This window comes from Oncorhynchus nerka, unplaced genomic scaffold (genome assembly GCF_034236695.1).
Source record: "Oncorhynchus nerka isolate Pitt River unplaced genomic scaffold, Oner_Uvic_2.0 unplaced_scaffold_687, whole genome shotgun sequence".
NCBI lineage: Eukaryota > Metazoa > Chordata > Actinopteri > Salmoniformes > Salmonidae > Oncorhynchus > Oncorhynchus nerka.
Genome location: NW_027040476.1, coordinates 309068 through 334463, shown reverse-complemented (window position 1 = coordinate 334463; position 25396 = coordinate 309068). Strand labels below are relative to the sequence as shown.

Here is a 25396-nt window from a genome sequence, read left to right as displayed (position 1 = left end):
AGGGCTATGGTCAAAAGTAGTGCACTAAATAGGGAATAGGGTGCCATAGAGCTCTGGTCAAAAGTAGTGCACTATATAGGGAATAGGGTTCCATAGGACTCTGGTCAAAAGTAGTGCACTATATAGGGAATAGGGTGCCATTGGGGACACATCCTGGGTCTGTGAGCTTGGTGGAATAAAGCCTCATGGTAAAGACTGGGACTTCCTGTCTGGGTAACCCTTTAGGACAAATGGTCACGAGAATGGAGGAATTGAGCAGTATGGGCACTTCCTGTCTGGGAAACCCTTTAGGAGAAATGGCCATGAGAATTCAGCAATGGAGCAGTATGGGGACTTCCTGTCTGGGTAACCCCCTGCTCCATTCCTCCATATGAATGATTTTTAAATGAGATGCTCGACGAACACGTGTCCACATACTTTTGTCCATGTAGTGATATTTCTCCCTTGGGAGATCTACTAATTCCCTGTTTAGTAAATATTATTTTACATAGAGTTTTACAGCCTCTGGGCCATCCTAGGTTCTCCTGCTACTTTGAAAAGAGAAACAGAACTGGTGTAAGGTGGTACTGGGGTGGTACTGGGGTTGTACTCAGGTGGTACTAGGGTGGTACTGGTGTGAGGTGGTACTAGGGTGGTACTAGGGTGAGGTGGTACTAGGGTGGTACTAAGGTGGTACTAGGGTTGTACTAGGGTGGTACTAAGGTGGTACTAGGGCGGTACTGGTGTGGGGTGGTACTAGGGTGGTACTAAGGTTGTACTAGGGTGGTCCTAGGGTGTTACTAAGGTGGTACTAGGGTGGTACTAGGGTGGTACTAGGGTGGTACTAGGGTGGTACTACAGTGGGGTGGGCCTGAGGACGAGAGAGGTACTGGGGTTGTACTACAGTAAGGTGGTACTGGTGTGAGGTGGTACTAGGGTTGTACTCAGGTGGTACTAGGGTGGTACTAGGGTGGTACTAGGGTGGTACTACAGTGGGGTAGGCCTGAGGGAGAGAGAGGTACTGGGGTTGTACTAGGGTGAGGTGGTACTGGTGTGAGGTGGTACTAGGGTTGTACTCAGGTGGTACTAGGGTGGTACTGGTGTGAGGTGGTACTAGGGTGGTACTTAGGGTAGGGAGGGCCTGAGGGAGAGAGAGGGACTGGGGTTGTACTACAGTAAGGTGGGTCTGAGGGAGAGAGAGGGACTGGGGTTGTACTACAGTAAGGTGGGTCTGAGGGAGAGAGAGGGACTGGGGTTGTACTACAGTAAGGTGGGCCTGAGGGAGAGAGAGGGACTGGGGTTGTACTACAGTAAGGTAGGCCTGAGGGAGAGAGAGGGACTGGGGTTGTACTACAGTAAGGTGGGCCTGAGGGAGAGAGAGGGACTGGGGTTGTACTACAGTAAGGTGGGTCTGAGGGAGAGAGAGGGACTGGGGTTGTACTACAGTAAGGTAGGCCTGAGGGAGAGAGGGGGACTGGGGTTGTACTACAGTAAGGTGGGTCTGAGGGAGAGAGAGGGACTGGGGTTGTACTACAGTAGGGTGGGCCTGAGGGAGACAGAGGGACTGGGGTTGTACTACAGTAAGGTGGGTCTGAGGGAGAGAGAGGGACTGGGGTTGTACTACAGTAGGGTGGGCCTGAGGGAGACAGAGGGACTGGGGTTGTACTACAGTAAGGTGGGTCTGAGGGAGAGAGAGGGACTGGGTTTGTACTACAGTAAGGTGGGTCTGAGGGAGAGAGAGGGACTGGGGTTGTACTACAGTAGGGTGGGCCTGAGGGAGACAGAGGGACTGGGGTTGTACTACAGTAAGGTGGGCCTGAGGGAGAGAGAGGGACTGGGGTTGTACTAGGGTGGTACTAGGGTAGGGGGCCTGAGGGAGAGAGAGGGACTGGGTTTGTACTACAGTAAGGGGGGCCTGAGGGAGAGAGAGGGACTGGGGTTGTACTACAGTAAGGTAGGCCTGAGGGAGAGAGAGGGACTGGGGTTGTACTACAGTAAGGTGGGCCTGAGGGAGAGAGAGGGACTGGGGTTGTACTACAGTAAGGTGGGTCTGAGGGAGAGAGAGGGACTGGGGTTGTACTACAGTAAGGTGGGCCTGAGGGAGAGAGAGGGACTGGGGTTGTACTACAGTAAGGTGGGCCTGAGGGAGAGAGAGGGACTGGGGTTGTACTACAGTAAGGTGGGTCTGAGGGAGAGAGAGGGACTGGGGTTGTACTACAGTAAGGTAGGCCTGAGGGAGAGAGGGGGACTGGGGTTGTACTACAGTAAGGTGGGTCTGAGGGAGAGAGAGGGACTGGGGTTGTACTACAGTAGGGTGGGCCTGAGGGAGACAGAGGGACTGGGGTTGTACTACAGTAAGGTGGGTCTGAGGGAGAGAGAGGGACTGGGGTTGTACTACAGTAGGGTGGGTCTGAGGGAGAGAGAGGGACTGGGGTTGTACTACAGTAAGGTAGGCCTGAGGGAGAGAGAGGGACTGGGGTTGTACTACAGTAAGGTGGGCCTGAGGGAGAGAGAGGGACTGGGGTTGTACTACAGTAAGGTGGGTCTGAGGGAGAGAGGGGGACTGGGGTTGTACTACAGTAAGGTGGGTCTGAGGGAGAGAGGGGGACTGGGGTTGTACTACAGTAGGGTAGGCCTGAGGGAGACAGAGGGACTGGGGTTGTACTACAGTAAGGTGGGTCTGAGGGAGAGAGAGGGACTGGGGTTGTACTACAGTAGGGTGGGCCTGAGGGAGACAGAGGGACTGGGGTTGTACTACAGTAAGGTGGGTCTGAGGGAGAGAGAGGGACTGGGTTTGTACTACAGTAAGGTGGGTCTGAGGGAGAGAGAGGGACTGGGGTTGTACTACAGTAGGGTGGGCCTGAGGGAGACAGAGGGACTGGGGTTGTACTACAGTAAGGTGGGCCTGAGGGAGAGAGAGGGACTGGGGTTGTACTAGGGTGGTACTAGGGTAGGGGGCCTGAGGGAGAGAGAGGGACTGGGTTTGTACTACAGTAAGGGGGGCCTGAGGGAGAGAGAGGGACTGGGTTTGTACTACAGTACGGTTGATAAATTCCAGTAACATTCCCAAAGTTCCCAGAAGTCCTGGTAGGAACATTCCTGGAATCAGGAGGGAATAAACAGGAAACCGGTCATCCCCCAACCAGAATCTCTGTAAAACCTGGTTAATGGTGGAAAAGACATTTGCTGGAAATTTTGCTGCTCTAGTTGGTACTGGTGATATTCTCCCACACAGAAACATTTTGCTTCTCTAGTTGGTACTGGTGATATTCTCCCACACAGAAACATTTTGCTGCTCTAGTTGGTACTGGTGATATTCTCCCACACAGAAACATTTTGCTGCTCTAGTTGGTACTAGTTGTACTGGTGATATTCTCCCACACAGAAACATCTTGCTGCTCTAGTTGGTACTGGTGATATTCTCCCACACAGAAACATTTTACAGTATTCAAACATTTCCCAAAAGTGAAAAAACAACAAACAAGAGACAGAAACGTGAGACGGGTATAAATGAGTGTTATTATAATTGTTTTAAGATATGATGAACACGTCCCACTGCATGGGCTATATGAACCACACACTACCTCTCACAAGGTAAGACAAAAACTAACTCTGCACATCACCTCATCCACTCAGTGGTAGATATTGGTGCTGCACAACACCTCATCCACTCACTGGTAGTTATTGGTGCTGCACGACACCTCATCCACTCACTGGTAGTTATTGGTGCTGCACGACACCTCATCCACTCACTGGTAGGTATTGGTGCTGCACATCACCTCATCCACTCACTGGTAGTTATTGGTGCTGCACGACACCTCATCCACTCAGTGGTAGGTATTGGTGCTGCACGACACCTCATCAGGGGGCCTGTATACACCTCATCCACTCACTGGTAGTTATTGGTGCTGCACGACACCTCATCCACTCACTGGTAGGTATTGGTGCTGCACGACACCTCATCCACTCAGTGATAGGTATTGGTGCTGCACATCACCTCATCCACTCAGTGGTAGGTATTGGTGCTGCACATCACCTCATCCACTCAGTGGTAGGTATTGGTGCTGCACATCACCTCATCCACTCAGTGGTAGGTATTGGTGCTGCACATCACCTCATCCAGTCAGTGGTAGGTATTGGTGCTGCACATCACCTCATCCACTCAGTGGTAGGTACTGGTGCTGCACATCACCTCATCCACTCAGTGGTAGGTATTGGTGCTGCACAACACCTCATCCACTCAGTGGTAGGTATTGGTGCTGCACAACACCTCATCCACTCAGTGGTAGTTATTGGTGCTGCACATCACCTCATCCACTCAGTGGTAGGTATTGGTGCTGCACAACACCTCATCCACTCAGTGGTAGGTATTGGTGCTGCACAACACCTCATCCACTCAGTGGTAGGTATTGGTGCTGCACGACACCTCATCCACTCACTGGTAGGTATTGGCGCTGCACGACACCTCATCCACTCAGTGGTAGTTATTGGTGCTGCACATCACCTCATCCACTCACTGGTAGGTATTGGTGCTGCACATCACCTCATCCACTCAGTGGTAGGTATTGGTGCTGCACAACACCTCATCCACTCACTGGTAGGTATTGGTGCTGCACAACACCTCATCCACTCACTGGTAGGTATTGGTGCTGCACATCACCTCATCCACTCAGTGGTAGGTACTGGTGCTGCACATCACCTCATCCACTCAGTGGTAGGTATTGGTGCTGCACGACACCTCATCCACTCAGTGGTAGGTATTGGTGCTGCACATCACCTCATCCACTCAGTGGTAGGTAGGTATTGGTGCTGCACATCACCTCATCCACTCACTGGTAGGTATTGGCGCTGCACGACACCTCATCCACTCAGTGGTAGTTATTGGTGCTGCACATCACCTCATCCACTCACTGGTAGGTATTGGTGCTGCACATCACCTCATCCACTCAGTGGTAGGTATTGGTGCTGCACAACACCTCATCCACTCACTGGTAGGTATTGGTGCTGCACAACACCTCATCCACTCACTGGTAGGTATTGGTGCTGCACATCACCTCATCCACTCAGTGGTAGGTACTGGTGCTGCACATCACCTCATCCACTCAGTGGTAGGTATTGGTGCTGCACGACACCTCATCCACTCACTGGTAGGTATTGGTGCTGCACAACACCTCATCCACTCACTGGTAGGTATTGGTGCTGCACATCACCTCATCCACTCAGTGGTAGGTACTGGTGCTGCACATCACCTCATCCACTCAGTGGTAGGTACTGGTGCTGCCCATGACCTCATCCACTCAGTGGTAGGTAGGTATTGGTGCTGCACATCACCTCATCCACTCAGTGGTAGGTACTGGTGCTGCCCATGACCTCATCCACTCAGTGGTAGGTAGGTATTGGTGCTGCACAACACCTCATCCACTCAGTGGTAGGTATTGGTGCTGCACATCACCTCATCCACTCACTGGTAGGTAGGTATTGGTGCTGCACAACACCTCATCCACTCACTGGTAGGTATTGGTGCTGCACATGACCTCATCCACTCAGTGGTAGGTATTGGTGCTGCACAACACCTCATCCACTCACTGGTACAGTAGGTTAAGCATTGTTTCTTGCCTTTTTAAATATCACAACAGTGCTTTCTTTGAATAAAGGTTTGGATGGTCCAATTTTCAAAGGTCTCTATCGTTGTTATTGCAATGTAGGGCAAACTAAGACACTAACAAAATTAACATTTGGCTTCATTGACATGTACCCCATATAGACATTGTACTGAAACACAGCTGATTGATTGAAACAATAGGTGGTCGTCTATATCAGCGGTTCCCAAACTGTGGGGCGCCCCCCGCCCCCCCCCCCCCACCCCGCAGCGGCAGCACGTGGTCCTCCCCTCTCCATTTAAAAAAAATATATACGTATATATATATATATATATTTTTTTTAAGGAACTCAGTCCAGCTTTAAACTTAGTCCTGAAAGTTATATTAGTAGAATGTACAAGGTGACATTTCTAAATGGGGTATGACATCATCAGCTCCTCTTGTCATGTTAGTCATTGTTCACATTAGAGAGATATTTATAACTAGTCAGGAATGTCCAGATCAATCAGCCCACGGCCGTCTTTTTACTTCGGTTTTTTTAGCCCATAAATATCGTTGTAGTTTTTGAGTCACTCAAATATCACATGAATACACATTAGACGTGATCAAATGTGTAAATAACTGCAAGAAAATGAGCATTAAAACGACAACATTTTCCTTGTACCCCGTGACACATTGTGTAGAATAGCAGATGAGCTTTAAACCTGCTAAATTCTCTCTACCAACAAGCGGGGTGTCAACAGTTTGTGTCATTAACAGTGCCTGTGCCCATAGAAATAAACATGGGGCAGGAGGGGGGCCGTGGGACGGGATTGAGGGGGGGGGGTGTTACCCAACGCTGGAAGGGGGCTCTGAGTGAAAACATGGGGGTGGGGGGGGGATGTTACCCAACGCTGGAAGGGGGGCTCTGAGTGAAAACATGGGGGGGGGATGTTTGGGAACCCCTGATCTATAACCAACAACAGAACACAAGGACAATTTATTATTATTGCAAATCAAAGACGTGAAAGTCGATGCCAAACCATTGTCGACAACCACAAAACCCCCGGATAGGACAACTGAGGTATTTCAGATTAGACTCTCTCACACACACACCCTGCCATCTTGCTATAGACAGATCTATAAATTCAAGCCCCGGCTCTGCATATACATACAATCTGACCATTATGTAGAGATGAAGACACTGTACCAGTTAGGTGAGTTAGTTGATATGCCATCACTTACCGTTCCCACTGTTTATTACATAGGACTCTGGATGGATGGGTTCTAACCGTTACTGTTCATAACAGATTATTCCATAGGACTCTGGATGGATGGGTTCTAACCGTTACTGTTCATAACAGTTTATTCCATAGGACTCTGGATGGATGGGTTCTAACCGTTACTGTTCATAACAGTTTATTACATAGGACTCTGAATGGATGGGTTCTAACTGTTACTGTTCATAACAGTTTATACCATAGGACTCTGAATGGATGGGTTCTAACCATTACTGTTCATAACAGTTTATTCCATAGGACTCTGGATGGATGGGTTCTAACCGTTACTGTTCATAACAGTTTATTCCATAGGACTCTGGATGGATGGGTTCTAACCGTTACTGTTCATAACAGTTTATTCCATAGGACTCTGGATGGATGGGTTCTAACCGTTACTGTTCATAACTGTTTATACCATAGGACTCTGAATGGATGGGTTCTAACCGTTACTGTTCATAACAGTTTATTCCATAGGACTCTGGATGGATGGGTTCTAACCGTTACTGTTCATAACAGTTTATTCCATAGGACTCTGAATGGATGGGTTCTAACCGATACTGTTCATAACTGTTTATTCCATAGGACTCTGGATGGATGGGTTCTAACCGTTACTGTTCATAACAGTTTATACCATAGGACTCTGGATGGATGGGTTCTAACCGATACTGTTCATAACTGTTTATTCCATAGGACTCTGGATGGATGGGTTCTAACCGATACTGTTCATAACTGTTTATTCCATAGGACTCTGGATGGATGGGTTCTAACCGTTACTGTTCACTCCATAGGACTCTGGATGGATGGGTTCTAACCGTTACTGTTCACTCCATAGGACTCTGGTTGGATGGGTTCTAACCGTTACTGTTCATAACTGTTTATTCCATAGGACTCTGGATGGATAGGTTCTAACCGTTACTGTTCACTCCATAGGACTCTGGATGGATAGGTTCTAACCGTTACTGTTCACTCCATAGGACTCTGGATGGATGGGTTCTGTTTGGGTGACAAGACACCAGGCCCCATATTCATTAAGTCTCCCAGAGTAGGAGTGCTGTTCTCGGATCAACTCTGTTAAGACTATAATGAATGGACTGTGGGGGGGGGGGACCTGATCCTAGATGAGTACTCCTCCTCTGGGACACATTATGTATACAGGCAACCTGAATCTCAACAGTATGTCTTTTAACCCTTAAACTATAGGACAACATAATGCCGTGGGTAGGGACAGACAGATACCCACTGTGGGAAGTACAACATAGTATTAATGAATATATGTTGTGCTTTTACATATGAATTTAAAACGACAACAACAACAACAATTAGTTTTCACCGTCATCATGTGACTTCTGATGACTCGTGATGAACCAGGAACTAGGAAATATCCCCTCTTCACATTTAAAACGTCTGGTTAACCACATGTTACAGTTTGGTCGGCAATACGCAGCCCAGTGGACCAACCAGGATAGGGTGTAACACATGCCCGTAGAATCTCGTAAATGTGGTGATGCTTGAAGGATGTTGTGTGTATATATATATATATATATATATATATATATCGACGATCTATCAACCCGTTTTAAAACCAACCAGCCCTTCAATGTCAGATTGATTGAGACAATCATGACAATACGACAGGTCATTTTCCCTTGATATGATGTAGGTCCAACCCTCGACCAACCGGCGCTTCGCGTTCGGCCCCTCCCCCCACCACCACCTAACGTCCGTGCCCTTAAAGTAACTTACCAAAGTGACAAACGGTGTCCATAAGAAAAAAAGCGCGAAATATTGCTTCATGGCATTTAGTGAAAATCATATAAAAATATTTTCTCTATAACACTTGTATAGCCTTGGTTTGTAAATTCCCCCTCATCACATTCTCTATACACAAAAACACACAAATTGATTTTTTTTTTACACAATATACTAATCTTATTTTGTTCCTCATTTTTGCTATGTACTGTACATTGGTATCTAATGTGCAAATTAATAATTTAAGTTGTGTAAAACTCTCAAATGAATACAAAATCATATTTTTTACATTTTAAATGGTGAGAGTCCATGAACCAGGTACATAAAAAGGATCCCAAACTGCATTATATTCAGGAGTGTTTTGAAGAGCGTTCTCTCTCTCTCTCTATATATATATTTAACATCTTTGGCCAGGAGATTTCATGTTCTTTTGTCGTTGTAATGAACGTTAAGATATTCAAATGTGAAAAAACCTAATGGTAGCAAACACCACAGAGCACCTGTAGACTAACAACTAAGATAATCAACTGCTGATGAAAACGCATTCGGTTTATCTAAGACGTTTAGAATGTAGTGGAAAACATTAAATAAAACCTTTTTTGAGGCAGACCAATCAAACTAGCACTGGAAACAGTATCCCTGCCCTCGCTGTGGTAAGGAGTACGATTCATTAAAACCAATTAGATTTAGTTGTTGTATCGTTTATACCGGGTAATCAATGTGAGGAGGGCACACGGCAAATTTAACTTACAAAGTGCAGTTTTCACCACACGAAACGGTTATTTTCCTTGGTGTGGGTTTGTTTGCAGTTGACTGAATATCCGGCCTGTTGTCGTCTATTGTCTTTCAGCTGCACCAGAGGATTTGAACTCTCTACTGAAGCCAACATGAGTTGCCTAGACAACAGATTTGAACTCTCTACTGAAGCCAACATGAGTTGCCTAGACAACAGATTTGAACTCTCTACTGAAGCCAACATGAGTTGCCTAGACAACAGATTTGAACTCTCTACTGAAGCCAACATGAGTTGCCTAGACAACAGATTTGAACTCTCTACTGAAGCCAACATGAGTTGCCTAGACAACAGATTTGAACTCTCTACTGAAGCCAACATGAGTTGCCTAGACAACAGATTTGAACTCTCTACTGAAGCCAACATGAGTTGCCTAGACAACAGATTTGAACTCTCTACTGAAGCCAACATGAGTTGCATAGACAACAGAAAGGGTTCACAGTGAGTTGCCATTAGGACAATTATTGATTAAAAAAATAAAACAAAACGTTGAAGTTACTAACGTATTGCTTTGAGAAGTTTGTTTTTAAAGTTGGTTGAAGATTTTAAGATCAAAACAGTACGTTTTTAGTTAGATGTTCGATTTAAGTTTACGTTTTGAACCACTGCACAACAAAATGCAATTGCTATTTTTATGTGTACTGTATCTGCCTGAAATTATATCTTAGTTTGCCATTCAAGTTGTGGGCAAAAAACACAAGACATTTCTCCATAATACTAACCAAAAATTGAAGTTGAACCAATTTTTTTTAACGAACAAAGTTATAAATTCCTGCTGGCCAAAGATGTTAAGTGGACAGAGATCTACCCTTCTTGTCATCAAGTAGTTGTGTCCTTTACAGTAGCCTCCTGTACTGTACACTGAGACAGAAGAAGTGACAGGAATCAAACGTTTCAAACAGAGCAGGCGATCAACAGGCTCTGAGCATGTCTGTCTGTCTGTCTGTCTGTCTGGATGTCCCAACGGCCACAGACAGTCTATTGAGTAGAACCTGCTCTATCGCCTTCTCTATGGACACAGTTCTGTCTGTCTGTCTGTTGTGTTGCGTTGTCAGCAGCTGGGGTTTGCAGTACCTGTCGTGCGATAGATAGCACACCAGGCTATAGAGTAGCAGCACCTCTGGCTGGCGCGCTACCAGGGGCTACCCAGGCCTACTGAGAGCCTTGGCCTCCCTCTCCTTGTGTTTCAGATCCTCCTTGAAGCAGTAGGAACAGTAGTTATCTGTCTCCGGGCGACCGTAGAAGGAGCACTTCTCCCTCTTGCATCTCCTCTGCTGCAGGCAGTACACCAGGCAACCCCCACCGGCGCTACCGATCTGACTTTTGACCTTGTCGGACCCCGAACCCGTCCTGGTGACCCTACTGCTCCCCCAGGTCTGAGTTACGTCGGCGTCGGCGAACTCCAGACAGTCCTGTATGTGGCTAGCGTTGAAGCCGTTGGTATAGGTATGGGACTTGTGCTCCCCAGGCATGTTGTAGGGCTCCGTGGTGCCTGGGACCCCCGGGTGGGTGTGGTTGACCCCGGCGCCCAAACGGACCCCAGACAGGCGGGCTGGAGAGTAGCTCTGGGAGGACAGAGAGCGGTTCTGCTGGGGGTAAGTGGCACAGGTCTTCAGGGTGCCCACCAGAGGAGGCTTGTAGCTGGGCTGGGGGTCGTCCGGCTGGAAGCTGGGTGCCTGGAGGGCCTGGAGGTTGACGTCTCTCAGCTGGATGATACTGGACCTCTGGATGGGAGGGGTATGGCTGTAGTGGGCTGACACTGGGACTGTAGTTGGGACGGGCCTGGGGACAGGGGGGACGGACCCCGGTCTCCTGGTAGCACCGTTGCTGGGGGAGGAGTTGGGGGAGGGGCTGTGGCGGCCCTGCATCTTCAGGGCAATCTGTGGGGGGGTGTGAGGGGTATGGCTTTGGTGGTGTCTGGCTGGGGAAGAGATGAAGTCCTGGGGAAGGGGAGTAGGAGGAGGAGGGCAGGAGGGAGGAGGAGGAGGGGTGCGGGTGTCTCGCTCCCTCTCTCTCTCCCTTTCTCTCTCTCTCTCCCTCTCTCTCTCCCTCTCTCTCTCCTTCTCTCTCTCCCTTTCTCTCTCTCTCTCCCTCTCTCTCTCCCTCTCTCTCTCCCTCTCTCTCTCCCTCTCCTTTTCTCTCTCTCTTTCCTTCTCCCTCTCTCTCTCCCGGTGAGGGGCGCTCTCCTGCTCTGGTTTCTTCAGGGCGTTGGAGGGCCCGTTGGTCATAGTAGTCGTGGTTGTAGAGTTTGCTGCAGGTTTCTTCTCTCCTTCCTTCCTCCTGGTCTCCTGCTCGGCAGAGAAGCGCTCCTGAGCGGAGGTCAGGTAGAAGGAGATCATCTCCTCGTGGAACTGGTGGCGATGGGAGGTGAGGAGAAGGCCGGCGAAGATGAACTTCCTCTCGCCCTGCATGGCGGCTCTCAGTATGTTGAGGCTCAGCTTGACGTCTGTGCTGTACTTCCAGTGCTCCGACAGGGCCTTGTCCCCCACCAGCCTGGCCAGGAGACCCCCCCTGTCCCTGTCCCGTTCCCGGGAGGAGAGGGCACGCCTGGGGACGCTCGGTGGGAGACGGGCTGGTGGTCTTGTCCGAGGAGAAGGACGTACTCGCAGACTGGCCCTCCTTCTCTCCTCCTCCTCCATCCTTCCGGGCTTTTCCTTCCTTTTTCTCCTTCTTCTTCTCTACGTTATTCTCTGTCCCTCCTCCATTGCCGCCCCCCCTCCTCCGTTGCCGCCCCCCATTCCTCCGTTGTTCCGGCCGTTGCCTCCAGAGTTGGAGCGGTTGATCTTTCCGTGGACCAGCCCTCCCAGACCTCCCATGTTCTTCTTCAGCTTGATACCAAGTGTTTTGCTGAAGCTGCCTAGCTTGTTGGCCACAGAGTCCGTCCTGGTCTTGTCCTTGTCTTTACGCTGTTGCTGCCTCTCCGTCTTCTCCTTGGGATCCTTGTCCTTGTCCTTTGCAGAGACCTTGCCGTTGTTGACGTTGGAGTTGCTGCAGACGGAGTCTCGGTCGGAGTCCATGGAGTCGGCTAGAGACTGGACGTCGTCGCCCCCGTGGGACGCCGTGGGAGACTCCGGCTGGGCCAGGGGAGCCTGGAGAGAGAGAGAGAGGGAGGGAGAGGAAGCACCATCAGTAAATGATGTTGACCTGTCTAATCTACTCCATTTCAAGACTATGACATCAAATCGTAGTTTGCTTTATTCCTTGTACAGTAAGGTGCTGGGGAGCTGGCAGTACAACACGGATGCAGAACAACCTATCAAATCTATTCACAACAACTATTTGCTGGCATTAGCCAATCAATGGGGAGCTGGCAGTACAACACGAATGCAGAACAACCTATCAAATTCATTCACAACAATTATTTGCTGGCATTAGCCAATCAATGTGGAAGAGAAAGAGGAGAGGTACCCTGGTCTCAGATGGTATCCTGATCCATGTTACGTTCATGTAGTTATGCAGCAGGTTCAGTTTGGCTTCCAGAGACAGGATTAAACTGAGGGAGAAAGGTTACGAACATTAGATAGCAACAGTAAATCTGGATTATAAATGCTACGCTTTTGAAGAAATATAAACTCAGCAAAAAAAAGAAACGTCCCTTTTTCAGGATTCTGTCTTTCAAAGATAATTAGTACAAATCCAAATAAGTTCACAGATCTTCATTGTAAAGGGTTTAAACACTGTTTTCCATGCTTGTTCAATGAACCGTAAACAATGAATGGACCTGTGGAAAGGTCGTCAAGACACTAACGACTTACGGTAGGCAATTAAGATCACAGTTCTGAAAACTTAGGACACTAAAGAGGCCTTTCTACTGACTCTGAAAAACACCAAAAGAAAGATGCCCAGGGTCCCTGCTCATCTGCGTGAACGTGCCTTTAGGCATGCTGCAAGGAGGCATGAGGACTGCAGATGTGGCCAGGGCAATAAATTGCAATGTCCGTACTGTGAGACACCTAAGACAGCTCTACAGGGAGACAGGACGGACAGCTGATCGTCCTCGCAGTGGCAGACCACGTGAAACAACACCTGCACAGGATCGGTACATCCAAGAATCACACCTGCGGGACAGGTACAGGATGGCAACAACAACTGCCTGAGTTACACCAGGAACGCACAATCCCTCCATCAGTGCTCAGTCTGTCCGCAATAGGCTGAGAGAGGCTGGACTGAGGGCTTGTAGGCCTGTTGTAAGGCAGGTCCACACCAGACAACACCGGCAACAACGTCGCCTATGGGCACAAACCCACCGTCGCTGGACCAGACAGGACTGGCAAAAAGTGCTCTTCACTGACGAGTCTCGGTTTCGCGTTTATCGTTGAAGGAATGAGCGTTACACCGAGGCCTGTACTCTGGAGCGGGATCGATTTGGAGGTGGAGGGGCCGTCATGGTCTGGGGCGGTGTGTCACAGCATCATCGGACTGAGCTTGTTGTCATTGCAGACAATCTCAACGCTGTGTGTTACAGGGAAGACATCCTCCTCCCTCATGTGGTACCCTTCCTGCAGGCTCATCCTGACATGACCCTCCAGCATGACAATGCCACCAGCCATACTGCTCGTTCTGTGCGTGATTTCCTGCAAGACCGGAATGTCATTGTTCTGCTATGGCCAGCGAAGAGCCTAGATCTCAATCCCATTGAGCACGTCTGGGACCTGTTGGATCGGAGGGTGAGGGCTAGGGCCATTCCCCCCCAGAAATGTCCGGGAACTTGCAGGTGCCTTGGTGGAAGAATGGGGTAACATCTCACAGCAAGAACGGGCAAATCTGGTGCAGTCCACGGTCTCGATGTCTGTGGAACTTGTTTAGTCTCAGTTGTTGAATCTTGTTATGTTCATACAAATATTTACACATGTTAAGTTTGCTGAAAATAAACGCAGTTGCTGAGTTTATTTAGCAATGAATTAAAATTGAACACTACAGCAGCACAGTTAGCTGACTTGATTGACCAGGGCCCTATAACGTTCTGATTGACCAGGGCCCTATAACGTTCTGATTGACCAGGGCCCTATAACGTTCTGATTGACCAGGGCCCTATAACGTTCTGATTGACCAGGGCCCTATAACGTTCTGATTGACCAGGGCCCTATAACGTTCTGATTGACCAGGGCCCTATAACGTTCTGATTGACCAGGGCCCTATAACGTTCTGATTGACCAGGGCCCTATAACGTTCTGATTGACCAGGGCCCTATAACGTTCTGATTGACCAGGGCCCTATAACGTTCTGATTGACCAGGGCCCTATAACGTTCTGATTGACCAGGGCCCTATAACGTTCTGATTGACCAGGGCCCTATAACGTTCTGATTGACCAGGGCCCTATAACGTTCTGATTGACCAGGGCCCTATAACGTTCTGATTGACCAGGGCCCTATAACGTTCTGATTGACCAGGGCCCTATAACGTTCTGATTGACCAGGGCCCTATAACGTTCTGATTGACCAGGGCCCTATAACGTTCTGATTGACCAGGGCCCTATAACGTTCTGATTGACCAGGGCCCTATAACGTTCTGATTGACCAGGGCCCTATAACGTTCTGATTGACCAGGGCCCTATAACGTTCTGATTGACCAGGGCATCTATAACGTTCTGATTGACCAGGGCCCTATAACGTTCTGATTGACCAGGGCCCTATAACGTTCTGATTGACCAGGGCCCTATAACGTTCTGATTGACCAGGGCCCTATAACGTTCTGATTGACCAGGGCCCTATAACGTTCTGATTGACCAGGGCCCTATAACGTTCTGATTGACCAGGGCCCTATAACGTTCTGATTGACCAGGGCCCTATAACGTTCTGATTGACCAGGGCCCTTAACGTTCTGATTGACCAGGGCCCTATAACGTTCTGATTGACCAGGGCCCTATAACGTTCTGATTGACCAGGGCCCTATAACGTTCTGATTGACCAGGGCCCTATAACGTTCTGATTGACCAGGGCCCTATAACGTTCTGATTGACCAGGGCCCTATAACGTTCTGATTGACCAGGGCCCTATAACGTTCTGATTGACCAGGGCCCTATAACGTTCTGATTGACCAGGGCCCTATAACGTTCTGATTGACCAGGGCCCTATAACGTTCTGATTGACCAGGGCCCTATAACGTTCTGATTGACCAGGGCCCTATAACGTTCTGATTGACCAGGGCCCTATAACGTTCTGATTGACCAGGGCCCTATAACGTTCTGATTGACCAGGGCCCTATAACGTTCTGATTGACCAGGGCCCTATAATGTTCTGATTGACCAGGGCCCTAAAACGTTCTGATTGACCAGGGCCCTATAACGTTCTGATTGACCAGGGCCCTATAACGTTCTGATTGACCAGGGCCCTATAACGTTCTGATTGACCAGGGCCCTAAAACTTCCAGTTTTGTCTGGTTGACCAGGGCCCTACACCTTCCTGTTTTGTCTGATTGACAGGGCTCCTACACCTTCCAGTTTTGTCTGATTGACCAGGGCCCTATAACTTCCTGTTTTGTCTGGTTGACCAGGGCCCTACACCTTCCTGTTTTGTCTGATTGACCAGGGCCCTACACCTTCCTGTTTTGTCTTGTTGACCAGGGCCCCTACACCTTCCTGTTTTGTCTGGTTGACCAGGGCCCTATAACTTCCTGTTTTGTCTGATTGACCAGGGCCCTACACATTCCAGTTTTGTCTGGTTGACCAGGGCCCTATAACTTCCTGTTTTGTCTGGTTGACCAGGGCCCTACACCTTCCTGTTTTGTCTGATTGACCAGGGCCCTATAACTTCCTGTTTTGTCTTGTTGACCAGGGCCCTACACCTTCCTGTTTTGTCTGATTGACCAGGGCCCTACACCTTCCTGTTTTGTCTTGTTGACCAGGGCCCCTACACCTTCCTGTTTTTTCTGGTTGACCAGGACCCTACACCTTCCTGTTTTGTCTTGTTGACTAGGGCCCCTACACCTTCCTGTTTTGTCTGGTTGACCAGGGCCCTACACCTTCCTGTTTTGTCTTGTTGACCAGGGCCCCTACACCTTCCTGTTTTGTCTGGTTGACCAGGGCCCCTACACCTTCCTGTTTTGTCTTGTTGACCAGGGCCCCTACACCTTCCTGTTTTGTCTTGTTGACCAGGGCCCCTACACCTTCCTGTTTTGTCTGGTTGACCAGGGCCCTACACCTTCCTGTTTTGTCTTGTTGACCAGGGCCCCTACACCTTCCTGTTTTGTCTTGTTGACCAGGGCCCTACACCTTCCTGTTTTGTCTTGTTGACCAGGGCCCCTACACCTTCCTGTTTTGTCTGGTTGACCAGGGCCCTACACCTTCCTGTTTTGTCTGATTGACCAGGGCCCTAAAAACGTTCTATTTTGTCTTGCAGTGGAATACACTGGAAACTTACTTGACAAAGTAAATGGACAGAGTTATTTACATATTGTCAGCTGCTGCCAGAGAACCCAGCTGCTCCAAGGGAGAAGGACCATAAAAGACCTCAGTTGCAACCGAGGCAAGGCTCCATTGCATCATTGTAGTGCCTTTAACTCCACTAGAAACTTATTTTTAAAATCTTAAAACTGTCTTTTAGATAGAAAAGTAAATAGCAAAAAAGACAGGAGCTCTAACTTCACAAACACCTTCAGAGTCTGTAACTTCACAAACACCTTCAGACAGTGCTCCATGACAGACAGTCAGTGCTCCATGACAGGCAGACAGTGCTCCATGACAGGCAGACAGACAGTGCTCCAAGACAGGCAGACAGTGCTCCATGACAGACAGTCAGTGCTCCATGACAGACAGTCAGTGCTCCATGACAGACAGTCAGTGCTCCATGACAGACAGACAGTGCTCCATGACAGACAGACAGACAGTGCTCCATGACAGGCAGACAGACAGTGCTCCATGACAGGCAGACAGACGGTGCTCCAAGACAGGCAGACAGTGCTCCATGACAGACAGTCAGTGCTCCATGACAGACAGTCAGTGCTCCATGACAGACAGTCAGTGCTCCATGACAGACAGTCAGTGCTCCATGACAGACAGACAGTGCTCCATGACAGGCAGACAGACAGTGCTCCAAGACAGGCAGACAGACAGTGCTCCATGACAGACAGACAGACAGACAGTGCTCCATGACAGACAGACAGACAGACAGACAGACATTGCTTCATGACAGGCAGACAGTGCTCCATGACAGGCAGACAGTGCTCCATGACAGACAGACAGACAGTGCTCCAAGACAGGCAGACAGTGCTCCATGACAGACAGTCAGTGCTCCATGACAGACAGTCAGTGCTCCATGACAGACAGTCAGTGCTCCATGACAGACAGACAGTGCTCCATGACAGACAGACAGACAGTGCTCCATGACAGGCAGACAGACAGTGCTCCATGACAGGCAGACAGACGGTGCTCCAAGACAGGCAGACAGTGCTCCATGACAGACAGTCAGTGCTCCATGACAGACAGTCAGTGCTCCATGACAGACAGACAGTGCTCCATGACAGGCAGACAGACAGTGCTCCAAGACAGGCAGACAGACAGTGCTCCATGACAGACAGACAGACAGACAGTGCTCCATGACAGACAGACAGACAGAGAGACAGACATTGCTTCATGACAGGCAGACAGTGCTCCATGACAGGCAGACAGTGCTCCATGACAGACAGACAGTGCTCCATAACAGGCAGACAGTGCTCCATGACAGACAGACAGCCAGACAGTGCTTCATGACAGACAGACAGTGCTCCAAGACAGGCAGACAGTGCTCCATGACAGACAGTCAGTGCTCCATGACAGGCAGACAGTGCTCCATGACAGACAGTGTTCCATGACAGACAGACAGTGCTCCATGACAGATAGACAGTGCTCCATGACAGACAGACAGTGCTCCATGACAGGCAGACAGTGCTCCATGACAGACAGACAGTGCTCCATGACAGGCAGACAGACAGTGCTCCATGACAGACAGACAGTGCTCCATGACAGACAGACAGTGCTCCATGACAGACAGACAGTGTTCCATGACAGGCAGACAGACAGTGCTCCATGACAGACAGACAGTGCTCCAAGACAGACAGACAGACAGTGCTCCATGACAGACAGTGCTCCAAGACAGACAGTGCTCCAAGACAGACAGACAGTGCTCCAAGACAGACAGACAGACAGTGCTCCATGACAGACAGACAGACAGACAGACAGACAGTGCTCCATGACAGACAGACAGACAGACAGTGCTCCATGACAGACAGACAGACAGACAGACAGTGCTCCATGACAGACAGACAGTGCTCCATGACAGACAGACAGACAGACAGACAGACAGACAGTGCTCCATGACAGACAGACAGTGCTCCATGACAGACAGACAGACAGACAGAGTGCTCCACGACAGGCAGACAGTGTTCCATTTGATTATGCCATTCAGATCAGAGTTGAGATCCTCTGTGTAAAGCAGCGCTATAGAAGATAATGATGGACGACGCCTAGAGATAATGACTCTATGATTAGAGGATCTCCTCTCCTCCTATGATTAGAGGGGGATCTCCTCTCCTCCTTTCTATGATTAGAGGGGGATCTCCTCTCCTCCTTTCTATGATTAGAGGGGGATCTCATATCCTCCTATGATTAGAGGGGGATCTCATATCCTCCTTTCTATGATTAGAGGGGGATCTCCTCTCCTCCTTTCTGTCTTTGTTTTTCTCACTTCTCCTCTGTATTTACTGTCCTCCCACAGAGAGGAAGCAGGGCTTTAACTGGTCCCCTCCACCCCTACTACCCCCTCCACCTCTACTACCCCCTCCACCCCTCTACTACCCCCTCCACCTCTACTACCCCCTCCTTTCTACTACCCCCTCCACCACCATACCTGTTTTCTTTGTTGTAGGGGGAACTCACTCTGGCTCCTTTGTTGTCTTTGTTTTCTCGGCCCACTCCCAGTCCTTCCCAGGGTCCTCCACAGTGGAGAGATAGCAGCTTGTGTTCTGAGTCGGTCAGCGGGATCACAGCTGGAAAACACAGATCAGATCAGATAAGCAGGGGTACAACACACACCCCAGGTAACCATACCACCAGCTAGGTAACCATCCAGCACACACACAGACCCCTAACCACACAGCTCCAGCCAGGTAACCCACAGCACACAGCCAGGTAACCATACAGCACACAGACAGGTAACCCACAGCACACAGCCAGGTAACCACACAGCACACAGCCAGGTAACCACCAGCACACCCAGGTCCACCCACACAGCCAGGTAACCACCACCACCACCAGTTTGTCGTACAGCACACAGCCTAACCACACTTGGCCAGCTTGACAGGTTGTCAGCCAGGTCTACAGCACACAGCCAGGTAACCTTCCCAGACAGGTCCATAGCAGACAGGTAAACACACAGCCAGGTAACCATACAGCACACAGCCAGGTAACCATACAGCACACAGACAGGTAACCACACAGCCAGATAACCACACAGCACACAGACTGGTAACCATACAGCCAGATAACCACACAGCACACAGACAGGTAACCACACAACACACAGCCAGGTAACCACACAGCACACAGCCAGGTAACCACACAGCCAGATAACCACACAGCACACAGCCAGGTAACCATACAGCACACAGCCAGGTAACCACACAACACACAGCCAGGTAACCACACAGACAGGTAACCACACAGCACACAGCCAGGTAACCACACACCACACAGCCAGGTAACCACACAGACAGGTAACCACACAGCCAGGTAACCACACAGACAGGTAACCACACAGCACACAGACAGGTAACCACACAGACAGGTAACCACACAGCACACAGCCAGGTAACCACACAGCCAGGTAACCACACAGCACACAGACAGGTAAACACACAGCCAGGTAACCACACAACACACCGCCAGGTAACCACACAGCACACAGACAGGTAACCACACAGCACACAGACAGGTAACCACACAGCACACAGACAGGTAACCACACAGCACACAGCCAGGTAACCACACAGCCAGGTAACCACACAGCCAAGTAACCACACAGCCAGGTAACCACACAGCCAGGTAACCACACAGCCAGGTAACCACACAGCACACAGGCAGGTAACCACACAGCCAGGTAACCACACAGCCAGGTAACCACACAGCCAGGTAACCACACAGCACACAGGCAGGTAACCACACAGCACACAGCCATGTAACCACACAACACACAGCCAGGTAACCACACAACACACAGCCAGGTAACCACACAACCAGGAAACCACACAGACAGGTAACCACACAGCACACAGACAGGTAACCACACAGCCAGGTAACCACACAGCACACAGACAGGTAACCACACAGCCAGGTAACCACACAGCACACAGACAGGTAACCACACAGACAGGTAAACACACAGACAGGTAACCACACAACCAGGTAACCACACAGCCAGGTAACCACACAGCACACAGACAGGTAACCACACAGCCAAGTAACCACACAGCCAAGTAACCACACAGCCAAGTAACCACACAGCACAGACAGGAAACCACACAGCCAAGTAACCACACAGCCAGGTAAACACACAGCCAGGTAACCACACAGCACACAGACAGGTAACCACACAGCCAGGTAACCACACAGCACACAGACAGGTAAACACACAGACAGGTAACCACACAGTCTAGGTAAGATAAGCAGAGCCTCTATTGACCAGGAGGACAATAGAGGACAATTGATTCGGTTTTGAAAGTTGCCACAGACCCATTAATCACAGTAAACCCCGGCTCATAAAGTCATGGTTAGATGAGCTCTGTTGTTCCACTGCGTAAAACTTTCATCCTTCTATTGGTATCATCTTCCACGTGACACTTTTGATGCCAAGAGGGCCTTTTTTCTCCTTTTCTTCTTCAGCCAAACATGTAAAACAACGGATGTGGCTGAGAAGCACCTACGCTGACATTACAGGGAGTGTGTTGTGTGGGTGGATGTTCACACACCATAATAACACTGTCTAGAGAGAGATAGATGAGTCTCTGTCACGAGGGTCTGATGCCTTTCTCTCTCTCTCTCTCTCTCTCTCTCTCTCTCTCTCTCTCTCTGTCTGTCTCTCTCTCTCTCTCTCTCTCTCTCTCTCTCTTTGTTAGTGGGCGGATCAGCTTTAATAGTGCAGATAGATTGTAGCTTCCACCAATATAATTGTCTGCATCACTTTCAATATATATTCTTTTGCAAATATATAATATATATATATATTATATGTAAACTCAACAAAAAAAGAAACGTCCCCCGTTTTCAGGACCCTGTCTTTCAAAGATAATTTGTAAAAATAGAAATAAGTTCACAGATCTTCATTGTAAAGGGTTTAAACACTGTTTCCCATCATTATTCAATGAACCGTAAACAATTAATGGACCTGTGGAAAGGTCGTCAAGACACTAACGACTTACAGACGGTAGGCAATTAAGATCACAGTTATGAAAACTTAGGACACTAAAGAGGCCTTTCTACTGACTCTGAAAAACACCAAAAGAAAGAAGCCCAGGGTTCCTGCTCATCTGTGTGAACGTGCCTTAGGCATGCTGCAAGGAGGCATGAGGACTGCAGATGTGGCCAGGGTAATAAATTGCAATGTCCGTAATGTGAGACACCTAAGACAGCGCTACAGGGAGACAGGACGGACAGTTGATCGTCCTCGCAGTGGCAGACCACGTGTAACAACACCTGCACAGGATCGGTACATCCAAGAATCACACCTGCGGGACAGGTACAGGATGGCAACAACAACTGCCCGAGTTACACCAGTAACGCACAATCCCTCCATCAGTGCTCAGTCTGTCCGCAATAGGCTGAGAGAGGCTGGACTGAGGGCTTGTAGATCTGTTGTAAGGCAGGTCCTCACCAGACAGGACTGGCAAAAAGTGCTCTTCACTGACGAGTTGCGGTTTGTCTCACCAGGGGTGATAGTCGGATTCGCGTTTATCGTTGAAGGAATGAGCGTTACACCGAGGCCTGTACTCATCATCGGACTGAGCTTGTTGTCATTGCAGGCAATATCAACGCGGTGCATTACAGGGAAGACATCCTCCTCCCTCATGTGGTACCCTTCCTGCAGGCTCATCCTGACATGACCCTCCAGCATGACAATGCCACCAGCCATACTGCTCATTCTGTGCATGATTTGATCAGTGTTCTGCCATGACCTGTTGGATCAGAGGGTGAGGGCCTCGAAATGTCCGGGAACTTGCAGGTGCCTTGGTGGAAGAGTTGGGTAACATCTCACAGCAAGAACTGGCAAATCTGGTGCAGTCCGTGAGGAGGAGACTTAATGCAGCTGGTGGCCACACCAGATACTGACTGTTACTTTTGATTTTGACCCTTTGTTCAGGGACACATTATTCCATTTCTGTTTAGTCATCTTGTTATGTGACACTGCTCAAAAAAATAAAGGGAACACTTAAACAACACAATGTAACTCCAAGAACTTGTTCAGTTTATGTCTCAGTTGTTGAATCTTGTTCTGTTCATACAAATATTTACACATTATAAGTTTGCTGAAAATAAAGGCAGTTGACAGTTGAGAGGATGATTTTTTGCTGAGTTTACATACACACATACACGTATAAATACATACATTTACACACACACACACACACACACACACACACACACACACACACACACACACATTTTTGTATATATATTTCCGTTATTCCAAACCTACCACCCCTCCCCGAACTGGAGTAAACAACAGGCCTGTATGTCCAGCTTATTCATACTATATACATTTTATGGACAAAATCTATTTTACACCATCCAGTCCCATCCTTCAGATCCATTCAACCCCTCCCATCTATCTCTTAACACCATCCAGTCCCATCCTTCAGCTCCAATCAACCTCTCCCATCTATCTCTTAACACCATCCAGTCCCATCCTTCAGCTCCAATCAACCTCTCCCATCTATCTCTTAACACCATCCAGTCCCATCCTTCAGCTCCCCTCAACCCCTCCCATCCAGTCCCACCCTTCAGCTCCATTCAACCCCTCCCATCTATCTCTTAACACCATCCAGTCCCATCCTTCAGCTCCATTCAACCCCTCCCATCTATCTCTGAACACCATCCAGTCCCATCCTTCAGCTCCATTCAACCCCTCCCATCTGTCTCTGAACACCATCCAGTCCCAGCTCCATTCAACCCCTCCCATCTATCTCTTAACACCATCCAGTCCCTTCAGCTCCATTCAACCCTCCCATCTATCTCTGAACACCATCCAGTCCCATCCTTCAGCTCCATTCAACCCCTCCCATCTATCTCTGAACACCATCCAGTCCCATCCTTCAGCTCCATTCAACCCCTCCCATCTATCTCTGAACACCATCCAGTCCCATCCTTCAGCTCCCCTCAACCCCTCCCATCTATCTCTGAACACCATCCAGTCCCATCCTTCAGCTCCATTCAACCCCTCCCATCTATCTCTGAACACCATCCAGTCCCATCCTTCAGCTCCATTCAACCCCTCCCATCTATCTCTGAACACCATCCAGTCCCATCCTTCAGCTCCATTCAACCCCTCCCATCTATCTCTCAACACCATCCAGTCCCACCCTTCAGCTCTATTCAACCCCTCCCATCTATTTCTTAACACCATCCAGTCCCATCTCCATTCAACCCCTCCCATCTATCTCTGAACACCATCCAGTCCCATCCTTCAGCTCCATTCAACCCCTCCCATCTATCTCTTAACACCATCCAGTCCCTTCAGCTCCATTCAACCCCTCCCATCTATCTCTGAACACCATCCAGTCCTTCAGCTCCATTCAACCCCTCCCATCTATCTCTTAACACCATCCAGTCCCTTCAGCTCCCTCAACCCTCCCATCCAGTCCCACCCTTCAGCTCCATTCAACCCCTCCCATCTATCTCTTAACACCATCCAGTCCTTCAGCTCCATTCAACCCCTCCCATCTATCTCTGAACACCATCCAGTCTCATCCTTCAGCTCCACTCAACCCCTCCCATCTATCTCTGAACACCATCCAGTCCCATCCTTCAGATCCATTCAACCCCTCCCATCTATCTCTTAACACCATCCAGTCCCATCCTTCAGCTCCAATCAACCTCTCCCATCTATCTCTTAACACCATCCAGTCCCATCCTTCAGCTCCAATCAACCTCTCCCATCTATTTCTTAACACCATCCAGTCCCATCCTTCAGCTCCCCTCAACCCCTCCCATCCAGTCCCACCCTTCAGCTCCATTCAACCCCTCAGATCTATCTCTTAACACCATCCAGTCCCTTCAGCTCCATTCAACCCCTCCCATCTATCTCTGAACACCATCCAGTCCCATCCTTCAGCTCCATTCAACCCCTCCCATCTGTCTCTGAACACCATCCAGTCCCAGCTCCATTCAACCCCTCCCATCTATCTCTTAACACCATCCAGTCCCTTCAGCTCCATTCAACCCCTCCCATCTATCTCTGAACACCATCCAGTCCCATCCTTCAGCTCCATTCAACCCCTCCCATCTATCTCTGAACACCATCCAGTCCCATCCTTCAGCTCCATTCAACACCTCCCATCTATCTCTGAACACCATCCAGTCCCATCCTTCAGCTCCCCTCAACCCCTCCCATCTATCTCTGAACACCATCCAGTCCCATCCTTCAGCTCCATTCAACCCCTCCCATCTATCTCTGAACACCATCCAGTCCCATCCTTCAGCTCCATTCAACCCCTCCCATCTATCTCTGAACACCATCCAGTCCCATCCTTCAGCTCCATTCAACCCCTCCCATCTATCTCTCAACACCATCCAGTCCCACCCTTCAGCTCTATTCAACCCTCCCATCTATCTCTTAACACCATCCAGTCCCATCTCCATTCAACCCCTCCCATCTATCTCTGAACACCATCCAGTCCCATCCTTCAGCTCCATTCAACCCCTCCCATCTATCTCTGAACACCATCCAGTCCCACCCTTCAGCTCTATTCAACCCCTCCCATCTATCTCTTAACACCATCCAGTCCCATCTCCATTCAACCCCTCCCATCTATCTCTGAACACCATCCAGTC

General features: G+C 49.2%; 1 pseudogene; it reads right to left on the bottom strand.

Annotated features, from left to right (window-relative positions):
- Positions 1 to 8623: 8623 nt before the first annotated feature.
- Positions 8624 to 25396, bottom strand: part of LOC115127786 (OTU domain-containing protein 7A-like) — a 64989-nt pseudogene continuing 48216 nt past the window's right edge.